This window comes from Mesocricetus auratus, unplaced genomic scaffold (assembly GCF_017639785.1).
Source record: "Mesocricetus auratus isolate SY011 unplaced genomic scaffold, BCM_Maur_2.0 Super-Scaffold_100013, whole genome shotgun sequence".
NCBI classification, from domain to species: Eukaryota; Metazoa; Chordata; class Mammalia; order Rodentia; family Cricetidae; genus Mesocricetus; species Mesocricetus auratus.
In genome coordinates this window covers 2,011,701-2,033,821 of record NW_024429196.1, presented here as the reverse complement: position 1 = coordinate 2,033,821, position 22,121 = coordinate 2,011,701, and the positions used below count along the sequence as shown (strand labels likewise).

The 22,121-nt window shown below is 42.0% G+C and overlaps 1 pseudogene; it reads left to right on the top strand.

The window, feature by feature from the left end:
* The first annotated feature begins 959 nt into the window (after positions 1 to 959).
* On the top strand, positions 960 to 8,860 carry LOC121143462 (annotated as a pseudogene).
* The last annotated feature ends 13,261 nt before the right edge of the window (positions 8,861 to 22,121 follow it).

Here is a 22,121-nt window from a genome sequence, read left to right as displayed (position 1 = left end):
AGGAGGAAGGAATCTCCTGTGTTGAAGTTATAGGGAATCTATGAAAGTAATGGCCCTCCATCTTGTTCTTTGTACCAGAACTTGGAAAGGTGCCTGCACCAGTCACCACATGAACATGCAGGATGAACGAGTGAATAGAAGGGCGCAATGGACCAAGAAAGCAGTAATGCTGGCAACAGTGTGGGGGAGCAAGACCATTATTCACCACTGGTGGGGACTGGTGCAGTCTGTATGAAGGTTTCTCAACTAAAAACAGGGCTACTATAGAACCAGTTCTGCCACTCCTGGGAGTATATCAAAAGGACCCTAAGCATCCCACAGACATGCTTATGCATCCTTATTACAGCGTTACTCACAATAGCTAAGGCTTGAAGGCAGCCTAAGTGCTGATCAGTGGATGAATGGATAAAGAAATGTGATATGTCTACACAATAGAATTTTATTCACATAAAAAGGAAAGAGAATATGTTTTTTTTTTTTTCAGGAAAATCAATGGAATTGGAGATAGTCCTACAGTGAAATCAGACTCTGAAAAAAAATGCCATGTGGAATCATTCCCACATGTGGTATCTAGATTATATATAAGAAGACAGTAAAGGGAACTATTTGAGGAGAGGATAAGGGTAACATGAGAAAGATCAAAGGAAGATACTATGAGTGGGTATAAGAAAAGTAGGTGATGTGTACGAAAATGTCAAGGTAACATATGCTTAAAAACTTAAGTAAGAAATAAATTTTTAAAATAAAGGATAGCCTACTGAAGAACTGACACTAACTTTTTTGTGTGGTGGATAGATCTATAAAATCCTATCATTAGTGAAAGTGAAAAATGAACCAGACATTGCTGTGTTAACAACAAACATCTGAGATGACTAGTTCATACAGACAACAGGTATATTTTTGCCTTGTAGTTTTAAGTGTTTTGGTGCAAGATCTGTGGTCCATGGCCTATTGGACATGTGAGGGAGGCATTTCCTCATAGTAGAAGCACATGGTGGATCAAAGCCATTCACCTTGTGGCCAAGGAGAAGAAATGGGGTTCCCCACATTCCCAGTTCCCTTCAAGGGTACACCTAGTATCCTCAATGATATAAGACTTCATAGGAGGGCCCATCTCTTAAAGTTGTCATCACTTCCCAATTGTTCATTGCTTTACCAAACCTTTGCCACATAGGTCTTTGAAGAACATTCCAGAAACAAACTATAGCATTCAGTAAGCATAATCAGAGCTCTCTTCCATTTGACAGACATCACTGAATTGGCAACCACCAAAATGAAGTTCAGTCCCTTTGTGACTTCTAATTGAAGCAAGAATCACAAACGGTAGTTCAGTGCATGATCATGTCTTCCCCTTTCCAAAGAACTGAGTCAGAAGTATAATGTTCAATTTATGCACCTTCAAATGGATGGTGAAGTTCAGGTTGTCTGAGAAAACTACAAAGGCCCGCAGATTGGCAAAGAGGTCCTGGTCTACAGGAAGAAATATGCCATCTACAGTGAACAGGTGCAATGAGAAAAGGCTAATGGCACAACTGTCCATGTGGGCATCCATACATCATGGTAAACACCGCCAGGCTAAATGTGGACAAAGACCACAAAATATATATCCTTGAAAGGAAAACCAAGGCTCAACATGTAGGAGAAAGAAAGGACAAATAAAAAGAAGAAATGATTGAGCAGATACAGGAGTGAAGGAAGATAATGCATAATTTTTATCAATGATTGCTTGAGTGCCAAGTAGGAACAGGATGTTAGCAGAAAAATGTTCCCCATATAATTAGAGCAACAGAATTTTCCAGCATCATGGTGTATTTTCTTAGAACCCATATTTAAGGCTAAATTCTCAGGGTCAGCAATCATTGTAGAAAGAAGATTCTAGAATGGCACAGATAACTCTGGCCCAGAGTTCAAGCTATCAGCCTTGTAGGAACTGACCAATTTGCAAGAACCATCTCACGGAACACCAGAGATTTTAATGAGGGCTGAGTCATTCGTGAGAACCAACTCAGGGTAAATCTAGAGTCTTTAGACCTCCCATTCTGCCTAGGATGTGGTCCATCCAAGGTAAGCTGCCTACTGGTTCTAAGCATCATTACAGAACTACTAGGTTTCAGAAGGCTCTGAAAGAGGTGTACAAAAGGGAGATTGCCCACACCGCCAGAGAAGCTAGGAAATAAGGAGGATCCTAAGAGAGACATACATATTCTCCCGGAGAAGGGGAAAGGGACAAGATTTCCTGAGCTAATTTTGAGCATGGGGGAAGGGGAAAGGGAGTTAAGAGAAAGAAAATGGAGAAGAGGAGGGGAGAGGAGGACATGAGGGAGCATGAAGATTGAGTCATGGGAAGAATAGAGGAGAGCAAGAAAAAAAAATTCCATAATAGAGGGAGCCATTATAGGTTTAAAGAGAAATCTGGCACTAGGGAAATGTCCAGAGATCTACAAGGATGACCCCAATTAACAATCTAAGCAATAATGGAGAGGCTACCTTAAATGCCCTTCCCCAATAACGAGATTGATGACTACCTTTTATGTCATCCTAGAGCCTTCATCTAGTAGCTGATGGAAGCAGAAGCAGACACCCACAGTTAAACATTAGCCAAACTCCTGTAATTCAGTTGCAGAGAGGGAGGAATGATGAGCAAACGGGTCAAGACCAGGCTGGAGAAACACACAGAAACAGCTGACCTGAACAAGGGAGAGCTCATGGACCCCAGACTGATAGCTGGAAAGCCAGCATAATACTGGCCCAGACCCCCTAAATGTGAATGTCAGTTTGGAGGTCTGGGCAATCTATGAGGCTTCTGGTAGTAGATCATTATTCATCTCCAGTACATGAATGGACTTTGGGAGCCCACTCCACATAGAGGGATACTCTCTCAGCCTAGACACACACAGGAGAGGACCTAGGCCCTGCTCCAAATGATGTTACAGACTTTGAAGATCCCTCATGGAAGGCCTCACCCTCCCTGGGGAGCAGAAAGGGGATGGGATAGGGGGTCCGTGATGGGCAGGGGAGGGAGAGGGAACTGGGATTGACATGTAAAACAAGCTTGTTTCTAATTTAAATTTCAAAAAAGAAAAAAGGGGGGATTGCATCAGATGAGAATCAGAGACAAATGGAGAATCACTCTTGCTAGAAATCCAAGGGAGGGTCTTCAGAATTTTTACATCCTGTCTGGGATGTTCTCATGTCCAGCTGCCACAGACATTTCTACTTGTCATGAAGCCACCCTCAAGCCTCTGCCCTGCCTCCACATCCCCTTATGTGTCTATCACAGTGAAGGGCAGCTCCAACTGCCAATGCCGGTGAAACACCCTCTTCTCAGGAATGCCCTCCAACCCAAGGTACACCTTCACTCACTATCCACTGATCCTTTCCAGCCCCTTTGATTCTGTGTGTCTCTTACTAGCGCCATTCTGACCCCATTCTCTCCACAGGGTCTCCCTAGAAGCCTACAGGAACTTACCTACAGTTTTACCGTTCTGATTCTCTCTCCTCGTGGCAGCTCAATGCCAAGATGCAAACCTGACTGTATCACCTCTGCTGTAGATATTCAATGGTCTTTCCTAGTCTGCAGCAAAAATCCTCATTCTGTCTAACCCTTTAAGAGCCCTGAAGTCTATGCCCTGCTTGCAGCCTGTGGTGTTTCCCTCCTGCTCTCATTTCTAGGTGCAAGCCTCTGTCCAGGCTATGCTCTATGTATACTGACTCCCCTTCTTCCTGTGTTAGCCTACCATCTGGTACATGTCCCTGTGACTCAGCCAAGACTCTTCTTTGAAGACATCCCCTAAGCCCACTACTGTCCCTTTCTCAGCTAAATCAGCAAGTGGCCTTTCTACTTCCTATTCTACACAGGGACTTATAAAACAGAGACATGTCCTCCATGGTGTTCCTGGTACCAAACTATACCTGTAATGTGTATCTCAGGTCAAGAGACTGGACATTAGTTCTTTCGCCAAGAAAAAGGAGTCTGGAAAGCAGGAGTATGGAAGTGGCTGTGATGGTCCATTCTGCGGGTGAATGGGACTGTACTGAAGGACACCCAGAGAACTGTGAACTTTGTAAAGTCTGCCTGAGCCCTAGTATGTGAAGCATTTGGGGTGAGGAGACAAGGGCATGTGTAGAAACCAGAGTGTGGGTCAGTAAATAAAGTGGGAACAACTCATCTTGAATGTGGACTGTGTTCATACAGCAATCTGGATGGGATGCAAAGGGAGAAGGGACACTTACTCTCTCCTCCTAACTCTCAAAGTTTCCCTTGCTGAGGTTAAGGCTGTCACTGTAGACCTCAGGTTTGGGATTCTAATATCTTTGAATGAGGACAGGCTGGGCAGGGTCACCCCTTGGCCTCTCCTTTTGAGCTCTGTGTTTTTCAGCTGGATGGCTGATAATGGTGGTTATCTAGACCAATGATGGCCATTGTGGAATTCTTCAATCTCTGACCACGTATGCCCAATCTAATACATTCCTTTAGAAACACACACACACACACACACACACACACACACACACACACACACACACACACACACACAAAAAAACACATGTCAGATTTAGAATGTGTTACTTGGACTAAAGAGATAGTTTGGCTGTTAAAGGTTGGGCTCACAACCAAAACTACAAAATGTTCTACTCAACTTTTTCTACTTTGGTTTCCATTAATGGGCTTCCTGACCATGTGATATTGCTAGGATTGCACCCCACTCCCACTCCCCATTAAGAATTTAGAGGGATACACAGGAAAGAGCTTTGGAAAACCTATATAAACCTTGGCATGTGTGAGCTGTGCTGTGTGCATGTGTACCTGTCAATGTGTGTGGATAGCTCCATGGTTAAGTGGCGAGATCCCAGTCCCAGAAGAGATAGAGAAGTCCAAATTTTTGTTAGTTGGACCTTGTAGATGGTTTTCTTCTGACTGGGTCTATCCTGGGTTTCTCTCTGTGCATGCCCCCTGATGTGTGCATGCATGCATCATGCATTCCTGAGTGTATGTATGCACATAAGTGGATGTACATGCACATGTGTGGATATGTATGTAGAGTCCATAGGTTAATATCAGGTGTCCTCAGTCATTCTCCGTATTTTTTAGGGCAGTATTGCTCACTGAACCTGGAGCTTATCAATTTAGTCAGACTAACTGGTCAGCAAGTCCCAAGGATCCTCCAGTCTTCATCTCCACTCTTCTCTGTTTTCATGTGGGCGCTGGAGATCTGAATTCAGGTTCTTGTTTCTCGTGCCTGCCCAGCAAGCACTCTATGGACTGAGCCATCTCTTCCCTTTGAGCTCTTTCATTAAAAAGTGTTCACTCTCGCAATATGTTGTACTTTGATTATAATCTACAAGGAAGGGAAGGGCAATCTTTGTGAAAGGATGGACAGTGGGCCCATATCCTTACAGAGGACTTATCCTTCATGTGTAATGGCAGTCCCCATTAAAGGAACCACTCTTGAGTGTGAGAGCACTCTGAAGGGTGAGAGAAAAATGGATTATTGAGTTGCCAGAATGTCTCCTAGGCAGTAAAGCTTTAGATATGGGACTTTGTCACTACAAATTGCTATTTATCAGAAATGGGAGGTAATAAACAAAACAATGTTTGTGCAAGATTAAAATATAACTAGCTAATCATGATGTGCCCACCTGTGATCCCTAGTATCCAGGAAATGGAGACAGGAGAATCATGAGTTCGAAGTTACCTGGGTATATAGAAACCTTGCCTCAATGCACAGACAGAAGGAAAATGACTAAAAATAAGACAAAAATAATCTAGTTGCTGGAAAAATATGTTTTGCTCTTAATTCCAGCTGTCTTGAAAGGATTGTTTATCCCGAGCATGCATTTCCTTGCAAATAGGAAAAATGCAAATAGGTGTTAAAGCAAAAATATTTGTGTCTCTTTTTTAACCACACGTTCTTAGTATTATTCAAGGTGAGCCACAGAGCTTCAGACAAAAACTTAATTCATAGAGAACTAAAATTTAGTTAATGTCTTTACCAATTCTCAATTCACTGGGGTGGCTATAAAAACATAACATTAATTGGCTTGCTAACAACAGTCCTCAAGGTTGGGAAGCCTATGGTCAAGATGCCAGCAAGAGTAAGTCCCATGTCTAGAAAAGGTTCATACACAGCATCTTCTTAACCATGATGGAAAAGGAGATCCAGCTCTCACCCTTCTTTAAATTTTTTCCTTAGATTTAGTTATTTTATGTTGCATGCATGACTATTTTACATATATATATATATATATATATATATATATATATATATATATATATATGCACATGCCCACAGAGGTAAGAAGGCAAGACCAGGATTCCCTGGAACTGGAGTTACAGATGGTTTGGACCAACATGTGGTTGCTGGGAATCAAATGTCAGACCCTTGCAAGAATAACACATGGTCTTAGCCACTGAGCCATGTCTCCAACTCCTGGGGTCTGCTTTATAAAGGCACCAATTCCAACCAGACATAGCTATCTCCTGAAGGTCCCATATCCTGTAACCATCACTTTGGAGGTTCTGCTTTAGGGGAGACACAAAATTCATACCACAGATTCTCTTCTGGGAATGTTTCTTCTTTCCTTTTCTCCTATCTTCTTGCTTTTGTTGTTGTTAGTGGTGGTGGTGGCAGTTTGCTTGTTTGATTGTTTGTTTGTTTGTTTGTTTGTTTGTTTGTTTTGTGGCAGGATGATTCTGAGATAGGGTCTTGCTGTGGCTTTGAACTCCTGATCCTCTTGTCTCAGCCTCAGGCATTTACCACCACACCCAGCTGCTTTTCAGTTTCCCATGCTGGCATCATTAGGGCTTTTTCTTGTACATATGGTGGCAACTCTGTTATGTATCCCTACCATGCCTGTATGGGTACTGTAGTCTTTCATAGGGCATTAGAACTCAGGGTATTGGAGTATATTAGAGACTATTATAAGATTTTATAGAGTAGGGTTGTCTTTCAAGCCCCGCCCCCAGACATGAGTGAGCAGTTACAGATACTTGTAATTTACTCATTCTCCAAGCTAGCAAGCAGTTGTACCTGTGCTTGTGTTGTGATAATGCTTTTTATAAGCAATTTGATTAGAACTCAGACTGCTTCACATGAACCCTGATTAATTTAAGCTTTTAAGCCTCTTGGAGAATTACAAAGTGGTCATTCCACAGGGAAAGTCATTCTAAAATACCCACGTTTCTGATTCTTTCAAAGTTCACTCCCCAAGAATAGGGCCTGAGGTTAGGTCAAAGTTAGAATGAGTTTGTTCACTCCTACCTTGCCAGCAAAGGCTCTGTTGCCTGACTGCCACAAAGTGCCAAATTGATTTATGCCATTTCTTTCTGAGAGAGATTCATATGGCTCTCCCATTGGCCTTATGTGAACCATGGCTGGTTCCAAGAAGGAAAAACAGCTTCTGTAGGAGGAAACAGTGGGCCGCCATTAACCATGTGACTTACTAGAGGCGCACACAGATGAGGTAATAAAAGGGCGGTTTACCGCACCACTAACCACACCCACTTTAGGCATGACTAAAGATGTATATGGACGTAGGCGATGAACTGCGTTATGGAGGAAGGTATAAAAGACTGAACAACCGGCGGAAAAAGAGAGCCAGACTTCCACTACTTTCTTGCTTCTGGACATATCTTAGGTTTTGGGGACCTGGACAGTTGTTCAGTGTTCTGCCTGTTAGAAGTACCCACATTGTCCACCTCTGTCACTCATTCTGCCTCCCACAGAACAGATAATGAGAACACTAGTGTGGAGTGACATCCTCATGCTCTTCTAAAATAGACTGGGGATGGGGGAAATCCAAAGCAAAACCACACCAAACTTCTCGTTTGTTCTTGTAGTTCCCTCAAAGAATTGGTTTTGTTTGAAGTGATGCTGGTCAGCTTCCTAGAACCACAACAAAGGAGGTGGTCAACTTACAGAGAGAAAAGGGTGGGTTGAAGACATGGGTCAGAGGCTGTATGTGCATAAGATAAGAATCTGAGTTTTAACCCCCTAAAACCTGTGTAAATCTCCAATCCTGCCATCCTACAATGAGATAGGTAGGTGAAGACAGGAAAGCTGGCTTGGTAGCTGGCCTGGTATATGCAGTAACAAACAATGAAAGACCTTGTCTTAAGCAAGATAGAAAGTGAAGGTCAACACCCAAGGTTGTCGTCCTCCAACATCCACAAGTTTATGCCATGGCACATGCACCCTTGCTTGCTCTGTCTCTGTCTGTCTGTCTGTCCGTCTGTCTCTCCTTCTCTCTCTCTCTCTTTACACACACACACACACACACACACACACAAATGCCTGGGGGGTATTTAAAATTGAAAGGGGTTATTTTGTATTTTGGCTCACTGTTTTGGAGGTTCTAGCCTTCACAGCTTTGGGCGTGAACATGCAGAGACAGAGCATCATGATGGCTAGAGCAAATGATAAAGTAGAACCACTTACAAAGTGGGCAGAGAGCAAAATGTAAAAGAGAAGGATGAGGGGGTGGAGGCAATAGCGGCAGCACTGGCCAGATCCCTTTGGGGGCACATCCCCACTAAAATGACTTCCATTCACTGGGTCCCACCTGTGGACCAGACCTTTACCACATAGACCTTTGGGAATACCTGAAACACAAACTTTAGCAGAAGCTGAGCCGAACCCACGGCTTTCCATTGTTTGGGTCCCCACTTCTTCTGTTAAGTTGGTGATACAGATTTACATCACTCTGCAGGTCTTCGAGAATGGCAGCCATTGGGTCAAAACTGAGTACTGGACACTGACAGGTCACCTACAGTCAGCTGGAGATCGTGACTCTTGACTTTGGTGGATGCGAAGGAGCAAGCAGAGCACCAGCAAGCTCTATTTAGAAAAAGCAAAGCCAAATGGGAGAAATCCCAGGTACTGAGAGGGATTTTCACATGACTTACAGCAGGAGCTGGACAAAGACTGAGGTTATTTCTAGTGCACGTCGCAAACTGGATCAATAAGGGATCACACACCACATGCTTTTTTTTGTCTGGCCAAGAAAATGACCACATGTGGTACATATGCTGCTACCTCCACTCTGCTCATCTCTGACTTCTGCTTTCTTAGTTGATGAATTTGACTGTCTGCTGTTAACCCCGAGCAGCATTGCTGCTTGCTGACTTTGCTTGTGTTGCTGGACTTGGAGCTTGGTGGGTTCTGCTAACTATTAATTAGACTAAGCTCTCTCACTTCTCACATTTACATGCCCAGCTTGAAGTTTGCCATGCTGTGGACTGACTCCTATCACAGTTACTAAGATGGAGTTCAAGTCTTTCTTGGTTACCCCATCTCCAGGTACTTGTCCATGTGGTGGTCCCCTTTCTGGGATAGATGGAGGCTTTTTAGAAGTTATTCTTACAATTTAGTATGTTACAATTAGCTGTTCTAGAAACAAGACTATCAGAAAGGGCAGACATGCTAGGCACACGTTCTTCAGGGAAGGGGCCTTTCTGTGAGTGACAGCCTGCCGGTGTCGTCTGATTGCCCCAGAACTCTGTCCTTCCTCTTATCTGGCAAGTGTGGCTATCTCAAAACCAGCTACATGCCCCTTATTTCTTGTTCCTGGTGCTCCTAGCTTCATCACTTTAACCTAACTTCACATTTTTTAAAGAAAAAAATAAGACTTATTTATTTTTATCTTATGTGTATAAGTGTTTTGCAGGCATCTATGTATGTGTACCACATGTGTATCTGATGATCAGGGAAGCCAGAAGAGGGCATTAAATCCCCTGGAATTAGAGTTACAGACAGTTGTGAGCCTCCATGCAGGTGCTGGGACTCAAACCTGGGTGTCCTCTGGAAGAGTAGCCAGTGCTCTTAACAACTGAGCCATCTCTCCAGCCCCCTTTTACCATCTCTTTTAAACTTAATATTTCTTTCATAATGAAACACCAAGCTCTGTGAATGGAACAGACATTTTGGTCTGTGGCCTGTCCCCTACATTGCCTTACATATACTGCTCAGTTTTTTGCCAATTTGATGCAAGCTAAAATCATCTGGGAAGAAGAAAGTTTAATTGAGAAAATGTTTCTATAAGACTGCCTGTAGGCAGGCTGGTTAGTAGTGGTGCACAACTTTAATCCCAGCTCTCAGGAGGCAGAAGCAGGCAGATCTCTGAGTTCAAGGCTCACCTGATCTACAGAATGTGTAGACAAGGGCAGCCAGGGCTACACAGAGACCCTGTCTCAAAAAGTAAAATAAAAAAAACCAAAGATAAAGAAAGGAAAAGAAAAAAAAAAGAAAGAGACTTGCTGTAGGCAAGTTTGTAGAACATTTTCCTGATTAATGATTGATGTGTGAGAGCCCAGGCCACTGTGAGCAGTTGCCTCATCCCCCAGACTGGAAGTCCTGGGTTGTGTAGAGAAACAAGCTGAGTAAGCCTTGGGGAGAAAACCAGTAATCATCATATCCCTCCATGGCCTCTGCATCCAGCCCTGCCTCCAGGTTCCTGCTTTGTCTTTATCCCAGCATAGAAAGCTAACTGGACACATGTCAAAGTGACCCTGTTAGGCAAAGGGTGCCACTCAATGCTAGAGGGCTTGTCTACTGTGTTTGGGACGCTGGGTATGATTCCTAGCACCATGATGAAATATCAATGATAGCATTATTAGTAATAAGCAACCCTTCAGAGATGGGGAGAGGAGGAGAGGTGCCCCTGATCTGGCTCTTATTTACCTATCAAACACTCATTCTTTTGTTTTCCTGGATCTGGGGATGGAACCCAGGGCTTCCATCTGCCTAACACGACACCACTAAGCCACCTGGACCCACTCATCTATTTTAAATGCTTGCCTGTTTTCCTCATATTTAACTGTTTTGCTTCTCATCTGTCTGTTTTCATGAGAAAACAGACATGGTGGCCATCCTGTGGGGTCTGTGGAAGCCCAGGCTACACCATGTGTCCTGGATAAGTGCAGTGACTCCTCCTGCTTACCTTCCATTTTGGCTGCTTAATAGAAAAAAAATGAGAATTTACAAGACCTCCTGAGGAGGTTTCAAATTGCCAATATTCCAAGTGTGACTTTGTCTCAGGGTTGAATTCACTGTTGCTCTCACCCTCAAGACACCACTGCCCTGTGCTTAGAATACTTCAATGGTGGTGACACATAGGCTAACCACTTGTCCCAAATCAAAGTGTCTATTAATATTTGGAGATTTGTGTTTAACAGCTGTGAGTTTTAAAATAGATTCAATTCCATCCCTTACCTTCTAGCCTTTCATGGGAGAGCACAGACATAATTACACAGTTGGGGAACATGAAATCAAGTTGTGTATGTAGTGTAGGCATCCACATGCAGCCTAGGTAAGTGCTGACTACTGAGCCATCTTCAACTTTTGCTTTTCAACACCGGGTCTCATTATGTTGCATAGTCTTCTCAAACTCGTGAGCTAGAGTGATCATCCTCCTTTACCTTCAGCTAGCTGGGATAATGGCATGCTCTACCATACCTGGCTTGGCTTTGCCTCTTCACAAGAATTATTCCTGTAATCCTGAATTAACTATGATCACATCCAACAATACTTAGCTGCCTTCCTTTGATTTTTCCTCCTCCTTCCCCGCTCTGTCTCTCTCTATGTGTGTCTCACTCCTTCTCCCTCTCCTTGTCTCCCTTCCTGTTACAAGAACATACATAGGTACAATAGATATGTAACATGAAGAATGACAGGCTGGACTTACTCTTGGACCTTGTGAGAGGGCTAGAGCTTACAAACTAGGAAGGTTTTATTCATTGTTATTGTTGCTGGTTTTCTGTTTATTTTAAATAATTTGGTTCTTTAAGAATGTCATATAATGTATTTTGATCATATTCACTCCCACCCCCAACTCCTTCTGGATCCACTCCCATCTCCCTACACACACAGCTTTGTGTCCTTTAAAAAACACAAACTCTGCCATCCAGTTATTGCTGCTCAAACCACTCTTTGAGGTGGGGCATATGCTGGAGCATCTGTGTAGCAGAGGTCACAACCTTGAAGAAAACTAATTCTCCATCTCCCAGCAGCTATCAGTTACCAATAGCTTTGTAGGTGCTGGGGGAGGGTTTTGTGCTCACCTCCCCATTTCATGTTGGGATTTTGCCTGACTCCAGCTTGTACACGGCTATCACAACTACTGTGAGGACACATGTGCAACTGCCCTGTTGTGTCTAGGAAACCAATTTGTTGTAGTCATCTACTGCCTCTGAGTCTTACACACTTTCTTCCCATCTTCCATAATGGCTTCTGAGCCTTGGAGCATGTGTACTATAGATCTCCCATTTTGGGCTGAGTACACTGTAGTTTCTTATTCTTGGCACGTTGCCCAGTTGTGGGCCTCTGTGTTGATCACCAGCTATTGCAAAAAGACATTTCTCTAGCCAAGGTAAAGAGCTGCACCAATCTGTGGGTATAACAATAAGTAACAAAGATGTGATTTAGCACTATATCCATTTAGCAGAGTAAACAGTAGGCTCTCTTACAGGCCCTACAACCTATCCAGCCACCCAGGTTCTTTGCCTCTATAACTGTCCCATGTTTGGGTTCCATTTTGAAGATTGGACCTTAAGTCCAATTAGAAAGTGGTTGACTATTCCTGTGATATTTGTGCCACTATTATACAAGTGGTATATCTGGCCAGGCCAATCATTATTTTAGAGGGTTCATGGCTGGGCAAAGATTAACGATTACTTTTCTGCTCTAGTTGTGTGGGTAGCACCTGCCAGCATTATGAAATCTAGCCATCAGGGAAGAGTCTAAATCAGTATTAGCTTGATCTCTCCATGATCTGTGACTCAAGAATGTGGTCTCTTCAGCAATAGAGTCTTATTTTCATACTTTAGAGGGTAACCAAGAGCAATGGTAATAGCCTGTAATGTTTAGAGACCTATGGGACTCAAAAGGCCAGCAACTCACAAAGAGGTAACCCACTCCCAATACTGGGCCTTTTATTTGGTAGCCTGTCATATGTAGTAGGGGTGTTGTTCCTCATTATTAGTTAGTTTCACTTGAACTGTTTTTTATATGTGTGTGTATTTTAGAATGGCTTTTACAATAGTTGGTTCACATGTGAGGTTTTTTTGTTGTTGTTGTTGTTCTTCCTTTTGTTTTTCTCTGTTTTTTTGAGACAGGGTTTCTCTGTGTAGCTTTTGGAGCCTGTCCTGGAACTCACTCTGTAGACTAGGCTGGCCTCAAACTCACAGAGATCTGCTTGCCTCTGCCTCTGGAGTGCTGGTGCCACCACCATTTATGTTCTTCCTCCACCACTCCGCCCTACCATCCACCACCCCACTTAACTCTTCCTCTTTCCTCTATATCTCTGCATTCTGTTTTCCTTCCTCTGAAAACCCCAACCCCTGTTATTGCCCCCTTACTAGCTTTCCTGACCTGTATGAGTATTCCAAATGAAACACACATATCTAAAGATTCAAAGTAGTTTTCACCATGAGAAAAAAATACGCAGTAGATGTTTTTCTGTGTCTAAGTTTCAACCATTTACCTGAAAAATCATACTTTCATTTTTCTTAACAGCGCAATATCCGTTGTGTAAATGTGCAATATGTTCATTATCAGTTCATCAGCTAATATACATCTAGGTTGTTTCGATTTCCTGGCTATTATGAATAAAGCAACAATGACCATGGATGAGCAAGTATCTCTGTAGTATAATATAAAGCCCTGTAGGTATGTGTCCAAGAGTGGTATAGCTGGATCTCTTGGTAGATCTATTTCTGGTTTGCTGAGTTACCCTCAGGATGATTCCATAGTGGCTGTACCAGTTTACATTCCAACCAGCAACAAATAAGTGTTTCCTTTTCACCACATCTATGCCAGCATTTTTTTTATCCTAGTCATTCTGACTGGGGTAAGATGAAATCTCAAAATAGTTTTGGTTTGCATTTCCCTCATCCCTGAACATTTAAAAGAATATTTCTTCCATTTCTATTTGAACTTTTGAAAGCTTCCTGTTTTGTTCCTGTTAAGAGAAGCTTTTTCCTTGCTAGCCGCTTTGGTTTATCCCCTGCCAGTCGCCTGGGCTCTGCCGCGCCAGCCTGTTTCGAGATCCGCATGAGTCACAAATAAACACACAGGAGGCTATATTAATTATGAAGCTGTTGGCCTTGCTTGTCCCTTACTGGCTAGCTCTGCCTTAAGTAATTACCCCATAATTGTTAATCTAAGTATGTTTCTTACCGGAGAATAGTTCCCGGCTTCCTACCCCCATGGCGTCACATGTCGACTCTCTTGTGTTTCTCCTACCCAGAGTTCTCCTGGACTCCTAGTCCCTTCCATCTTGGTTCCCTATAGGCTCAACAGTACTTTATTGACATAAGACTTCCCCAACATCTCCTCTTTTCTGTTTAAACAAAAAGAAAGGTTTTAACTTTAACATAGTCAAATTGTATATGACAGAACAGTTATCAAGTAAGAACACAGTTACAACATTTTGTCTATTAACATTTAGCAAGATCTAAAGAAAATATCATCCATCCCATCCTTGTGAGTCTAAAGTTCTATATGTAGCTTATCTCTTATCATAACTAAGGAAAACTATAATTATAGCTATCTGTCTTCAACTCTATCAAAGACCACAGAAGGATAATATATAAACACTAGGATTGACAGAGATATCTTACTGCCTGGACAGTCACCCGAAGTTCCTCTGTAACGTTGGGGCATCCATCTTCAGCCCATAGGCCACAATGTATCTGGAACACTTCTCAGCAAAGCAGGAAATTTCAAACTGTCCATCTGCATCAGCAGTCTGTCAGTCATTTTTCTGTGTCCTGCAGAAAGTCCCGTAGACTCTTTCATGCAGCAGGAACCCTGTAAGACTTAGTTCAGCAGTCACATCCCTATGGGTCCTGCATGTCCAGATTATACAACAATAGTCAAACAGTCTAGGCAAGAGCAGTTTCTTGCCCAAATGGCTAATCTTGCCATGTTGAAAGCAAACTCCATAACAAGTTTCTTCGATGCCCATCTTCCTCTCAGACGTAATTGGTGCTGCCAGGAGCAGACATTTCTCATTGTCAAGAAAAACCCTAAACCATTTTAAATGCCATGTTCTGAAGGTCTTTGAGAGGTTTGAAGACTGTCTATCTATCTCAAATATATTTCTGTATATCTAGAACACCTAACTTACCTAACTATAAATTCTATTATAAGTAACTATCTATAGTCTGTATTCAATTATGCATTACATTTTAAAAGATCAGTATAAGCACAATACTTAATCAAGAGGAGAAATATAAGCATCACAAAATTGACCTTGAATTTGTATCAATAAATTAAAAATAATACCCATACCATAATTCCCCTTTTTACCATTAAAAGGAGATTGGCTGTGATCATTAGCCAATTATAAACAATCCCATTTAAATGAAAACAAAGATTTATAAACAAGATGGGAATTGGGACGTCGCTCATTCCAAACTGCTTCCTGCTGGAAGGGGGCGCCGTTCATACCATGGGAATCATGACAAAACTCAGAAACCTGTATAAGTCCATATTTTCAGGGTCTGTAAAGCTGCATCATCTTAGCTGTCTCAATAGTTGGAACACCTGGTCCACTGCTTCCGGGGGTCTTGGTTTGTCGAACCACAGAAACATGGAAGGAATCCTTAGCTTTTCATTTTCTGTAGAAACATAAATAAAAACTCCTTTTCCGAGTAACATATCCTTATGCTTAAATTTTGAAGTCAAGGCATTTTCAAAAGATAGAAGTTGGATTAATTCAGCAGCATTTATAATCAAGTGTACTTTAGCAGCTGTTCCTTCCTTAGCAATCAAAAAACTGAAAAACATAATAGCGTACAGTATCCAGACTCTCTGTGTATTTTCCATCTTTACGTGGCTTATTTATTTATTTATTATTACTTTATTTATTTTACTTTTATTTATTTTTCTTTGAGACAGGATTTCTCTTTGGAAATCTGCCTGCCTCTGCCTCTGCCTCTGGAGTAAATCCTACCAGCGTGCGCCACCACAACGCCGGCTTTTGTATTTATTTACCACTTTGTCGTTTCATTTTCTCTCTCAATCTCACGTATATTTTTAAACACACTGTAAACCTTTAGAGGTTTTTCTTTATCCAAGTCTGACTTTACTGTAAATCTTTATGTTTTTCTGGCCACGTGTCTTATCTGTAAAACCGTGGCTGTTTTAAACTGTCGGTTTTTTTTTCAAGATGGCGGGCGTAAGCATGACTCCAGCTTACCGCCTCAGTCCATGCTGACATCCAGCAAAAGCTGCCACTTCCAGCTGTACGTACACCCCTTTCAATCGGTAGCAGAGTCTCTTAAAACAACCTTGCTGTTTTTTTTTTCTTTTTATGCTGAGTCAGGAAGACTCCGGTAAACGAGCCACGTGAATCTCGGCTTGTCGATAGCAAAACAGAGCACACCTGAGAAAAATGCTGCTACCAATTATCTGTGCTTCTCTCCGTTCTTCTGTTTCTAAAATTCCTTTAAAGCTTTTGTTGTTTTGCGTGGAAATTCAATCCCGCTTCTGACAACCATTCTGTTAAGAGAAGCTTTTTCTTTTGCTAGCCGCTTTGATTTATCCCCTGCCAGTCGCCTGGGCTCTGCCGCGCCAGCCTGTTTCGAGATCCGCATGAGTCACAAATAAACACACAGGAGGCTATATTAATTATGAAGCTGTTGGCCTTGCTTGTCCCTTACTGGCTAGCTCTGCCTTAAGTAATTACCCCATAATTGTTAATCTAAGTATGTTTCTTACCGGAGAATAGTTCCCGGCTTCCTACCCCCATGGCGTCACATGTCGACTCTCTTGTGTTTCTCCTACCCAGAGTTCTCCTGGACTCCTAGTCCCTCCCATCTTGGTTCCCTATAGGCTCAACAGTACTTTATTGACATAAGACTTCCCCAACAGTTCCAATGCTACATTGTTAATTGTTTATTTTTTCTACCCTTGATTTTTTTTTCTATTTTTAGTTCTTTGTGTGTTTCAGATACTAGTTCTCTGTTGTATATATAGCTGATAAAGGTATTTTCCCCCATTCTGGAGAGTGTCTCTTCACTCACATGATGGTTTTCTTTGCTGTGCAGAAGTTTTGTAAATTTCCATGGTCCCATTTGTCAGCTGTTATTAGTGACTGCACTGCCAGAGTCCTGTTCAGAAAGTCCTTTTCTGCACCTACACGTTAAAACCTATCTCCTACTTTCTACTCTTAAAAAGACTCAGGGTACCAAGTGTTTATTATGATGAACTGTGTCTACCATACCCTAAATTCTCCTGGGATTTTATGAAAGGATGCGGGATTTTGACAAAGGCCTTTTTTACATCTACTGAGATGACCATGTGGCTTCTGTGCTTGAGTCTATTAATGTGGCAGATTATATTTATTGATCTATATAAGTTGTGTCGACCATTTCTGTGTCACATGAAACCGATGTGAACATGGTGGATAATCTTTTTGATGCATTAAGTTTGCACATGTTTTTATTGAGAATTTCTGCATCTGTGTTCAGCAGAGAGTGGCCTATAATATAATTTGTATTGGATCTTTATCTAGTTTCAGTATCAGGACAATACTAGTGACACAAAAAGAATTTTGGAGAAGTTCCTTCCTTTTCTATTTTATGGAATTCTATTCTGTATCCATCTAGCCCAGGGATATTTTTATTTGGGAGATTTTTAATTACCATTTGTGGTGCAATATTTGTTCATTGTGTAAAGATGTGTCACTGTGATTGATTTAAAAAAGAGCTGAATGGCTAAGAGGTAGGCAGGAGAGATAGGTGATATTTCCAAGGAGAGAGAAGAAGAGGAGGAGGAATCTAGGCATGTACATTATGCCAGGAAGATGCCAGGAGTCTCTGAAGAAGTTGGACATATGGAACAGAGCAGAGGTAACTGAGTCATGTGGCAGAATGTAGGTTACTAGAGATGGGTCAATTTAAGTTATAAGAGCTAGTGGGATAAGCCTAAACTAATGGCCAGGCCTTCATAATTAATAACAAGTATCTCTGTGTCATTATATATGAGCTGGCAGTCTCAACAAGAAAGTCTATTACATATGGCACCCACCATTGGACTCAAATATCCAAACATAGGGTCTGAGAAAGTTACGGACAATGACCCAGATGTGCCTTCCTAGTCCTGCAGTGTCTCAGATGGATTGGTGCTCAGCAGGATTCAAAGGCTCAGCTCCCGATCACTGCCTGTGGGCTGGAGCCAGCTGCTAGTGGGGTGAGCCGGCGCCATGCACTAAGCTGAACCAGTGCTGTGGCTGACATGCCCGTTTAAGATTTGTCTCACATGGTCAGAGAGTGCTGCGGCTGACATGCCCGTTTAAGATTTGTCTCACATGGTCAGAGAGTGCTGCAGGCACTCAGAAAAGCCAGGCTCAGACATAGAAAACCTCTAAAAAGGTACAGAGTGTTTAAAAATGTGCTTAGATGCTAAAGAAAATGGTTATAGAGTATCATAGAAATAAATAAATAATTTAGACATAGTAGAGTCTTTAAAGGAAGAATAAAGTAACAGAGGACTAAGTCAAGTAAAGATGGGAAATACAGAGTGTCTGGATCCTGTGGTATGGCATTTTGTTGACTTTGAATTTTTTAAATGCTAATGTACAAAAACCAATAGCTATTGGGTTATGGAAACTGCTAAGTTAAACCAACCTATATATTTTAAGAATGCCTTAACTTCAAAACGGAAGTAAAAAAAGTGTGAGAGAGCTTATACCTTGTTTCCACAGAAAATAAAAAGTTATGGTTCTCTTCAAAATTAATGAAGATAGTATTTAATTTAAAGAGACCTGAAAATCTTGGCTACAGAAACCAAGAAAGACTACAGGATAGGTGATGTATGTTCTGTATCTCATAATTTTCTGAGCTTCCTGAGTCATGTGAGCCTCCCTCCTCCATCCATGAAGGAATGTTTCAATACAGAGGAGATGCTACACAATGAGGAGGTGGGGGGGGGTTGGAATGGTATGTGTGTGATAGGGTGTCTGCTGCCATATATATTAGAGTGACTACTTCTTTTGGAAGTAAGCTACTTCTTAACCTTTAGTTATCCAAGTTGAGGGCTCCTCCCTAGTTACTATGAAGCTGTACCCTTGATGTAAAGGTTGCTTTACTGAAATGTCCTTCATTTCTTTATTTCAGTGCTGAACTGCATTACTGCCTAGCTGAAAGTAGACTCTCTCTCTCTCTCTCTCTCTCTCTCTCTCTCTCTCTCTCTCTCTCTCTCTCTCTCTCTCTCTCTTTCTTCCTCTCTCCCTCTCTCCCTCCCTCCCTCTCCTCCCCCTTCATCTTTAAAAAAAAGCAGGTCACAGCAATCCTGCCTCTTTCTGAGTATTGTGTTACTGTGTTTGCAGGACTGTACCACCATGCCCATCTCAGATCTCAGAAACCCATCCATTTTTCTTCTTTGTATTACCAAGATGTGGCCAAGATCTTCCCAGAGACTCAATACACTGAAGATAAATGGATTTTTTAAAAGAGGGAATATGATGCCTACTTCATAAAGCTGTGAAGACTTGGGCATAAGCTCAGGCATGCAATGTTTCCTTGACGTAAAATACTAGCAAGCAGTCCTTCTCACCTTGAAGCCCTTTCAGTTTCATCCTGTTTTCATCCTGTTATTCATCCTACTATTTTGATGGCCAGGGACTACCTTGACTACTGCCTTTTAATGGATTTGGTTCTGTCTTTAAAAATCCCAACATTAAAGCTAGGGCAGTAGCTCAGTCAGTAAAGTGATTTTTTTAGAATTTGGCCACTGGTGGGTTTCCCATGCTCCAGTGGATGGCACCACACCCATGAATGGGAAACACTACTGGACTTAAGTACATTCTTACAACAAAACAAAACAAAACCCAGAAAGACATGAAGTTGGGGTGGGGGGAGCATGTTGACGGGATATGAGGAAAATGTGAGGCCCTAGGTTGAATATCTTGTAACACACCCACAAAATACACACACATACGCACACACACACATATGAAGAGAGAGAGAGAGAGAGAGACAGACAGACAGACAGACAGAGACAGAGAGACAGAGATGCTGATTGAATCTAATGCCCACTCTATGATATGAAACCCATACCTGGTACTGCTAAAGTGGTCAAGAACCCACGACTGCACAGGTTATGGGCCTGGGAAAACCTACTATTCTTCTATAGGAGCACAGCAATAAAGGACTCCTAAGAACATACTGCTATACCCATAGACCAGAGCATCACTCAACTGTTATCAGAGAAGATTCTTCTGAGAGTAGATGATAATTAACAAAGAGAGCCACAACTGGGCAGGGTGCAGATGATGAGCGACTTTGAATCATTAAGCCTTAAATGGGATGTTTAAGCAATAGACTCTCTCAATGAAGTGTCACTGCATTCTGGGTAGGCCTCATGCCAGGAGCAGTTGGCCAACACAAAACAGATTTCATGCTTTTGTGCACTTTTTGTTTTGTTTTGGTATGTTTTCTCTTGCTGATTTTCTTTTTTAGAGTTTGTCTATTTTGATGTTTTGTCTTTTGCTTTTTGTTGCCTTTCTTGTTTTTAAGAGAGAAAGACAAAAAAAATAGACATAAATTTGGGTGGTGAGAGAGGTGGAGAGGCTCTGAAAAAAGTTGAGGGAGGGGTAAGAATTTGATCAAAATATATTTCTGAAAATGTTTAAGATTTATTTATTTTTGTTTTGTGTGTATGAGTGTTTCTGAGTATATGTAGTGCACCACATATATATGCCTGTGCCTACAAAGGCCAGAAAGTGGCATTGAATCTCTGGATCCCTGAAACTGGAATTAGAACTGATGGTGAACCAGAATGTGGGTGCTGGAAACCTAATTCAGATTCTCTGAAAGGAGCTCTTAACTGATGAACCAGCCCCAGTTGAGCAAATCTTTGATGACTGTGAGTATCTAGTGTCTTGGGTTCTCAGGTCATGAACAACCAGGCTGTGAAATGTCCTGTGACTTGAAAAACCCTGCTGCATTCAGGACATAAGAAGCATGTGATGAGCCTTCCAGGGTAAGAATGGATGTCAATTCATGCTTATTTAGGGAGGAGTATTAGTGTTATTGATCATGAGTTTACATAAGTGAGCTAACAGTACCTATTAAGCATGTAAAAGATGTGTGTGTCAATAAAGCATACACAAAACAATTTTTATGAAGAAATGTTACAACCAGAGGTTCACAGGAGCTGGCTTTAGTTTAACCTCAAATGCCCTCAAAGACCCAACCAAGTGTTATTGGCTTGGTTACTTGTCTATAGTGATAGTGACAGTTAGTAGAACCTTTAGGAGATGGAGTCTGGTGGGAGGAAGTGAGGTCATTGGGTGTATGCTTGGGGAGATAGTGAGCTTGGACTCTTGTGTCCTCTTTCTCTGCTTATTGGCTACTACCAGATGACCAGTCTCCCCCACCACATGCTCCCACTGTGAAATCTTATGCTGCTACTGGCCCCAAGCTAGAGGACCAGGTATTCATGGATGGAGACCCTGTGTCAGAAGTCTTCCCTTCTTTGGTATCTTGGGTATTAGTTACTATAAATGTAAGTTGACTAATCCAGAGCCCTGCATTTCCCTCAAGCAGTCCCTGTTCATAAAGTCAATGTTTGCGGCGACTGTAGAAGCCATTACTATTATAAATTTGTCAATTTTGAAGTTTCACTCCCTATATATTCAGTAACCCACTGGTGAGTCAAAGTGATTTGTTCAATTTCTGTATGTTTGGATATTTTCTATAATTTTTCTGTTCCCACCAACACGGGATCAAATATTTAAAACATGAGCCTATGGGAACTAGTACCCTCCAAACTACCACAGACATCAACCTTGGGTGTCATCCTCAGGTGCTCTTCACCTTGATTTTTGAGACAGCATCTCTCATTAGGACCTGGGGCTCACCAATTGAGTCCAGTGAGCTCTAATATCTGCACATGCCTGTCTCCCCAACACTTAGATTAAAGCATGCACCACCATGCTTGGCATTTTATGTGGGTGCTGGGGTTTGAGGTCAGGTCCTCATGCTCATACAGCAAACAGTTTACCAACTGAGCCATTTTCCCAGATCTAGTAGAGAAAAAGTTCATTGGCTAATTAACAGAAGTTTTCTTTCTTGGGCTAAAAGTAGCTGCTTCTATTATGTCCCAAAGTGCCTG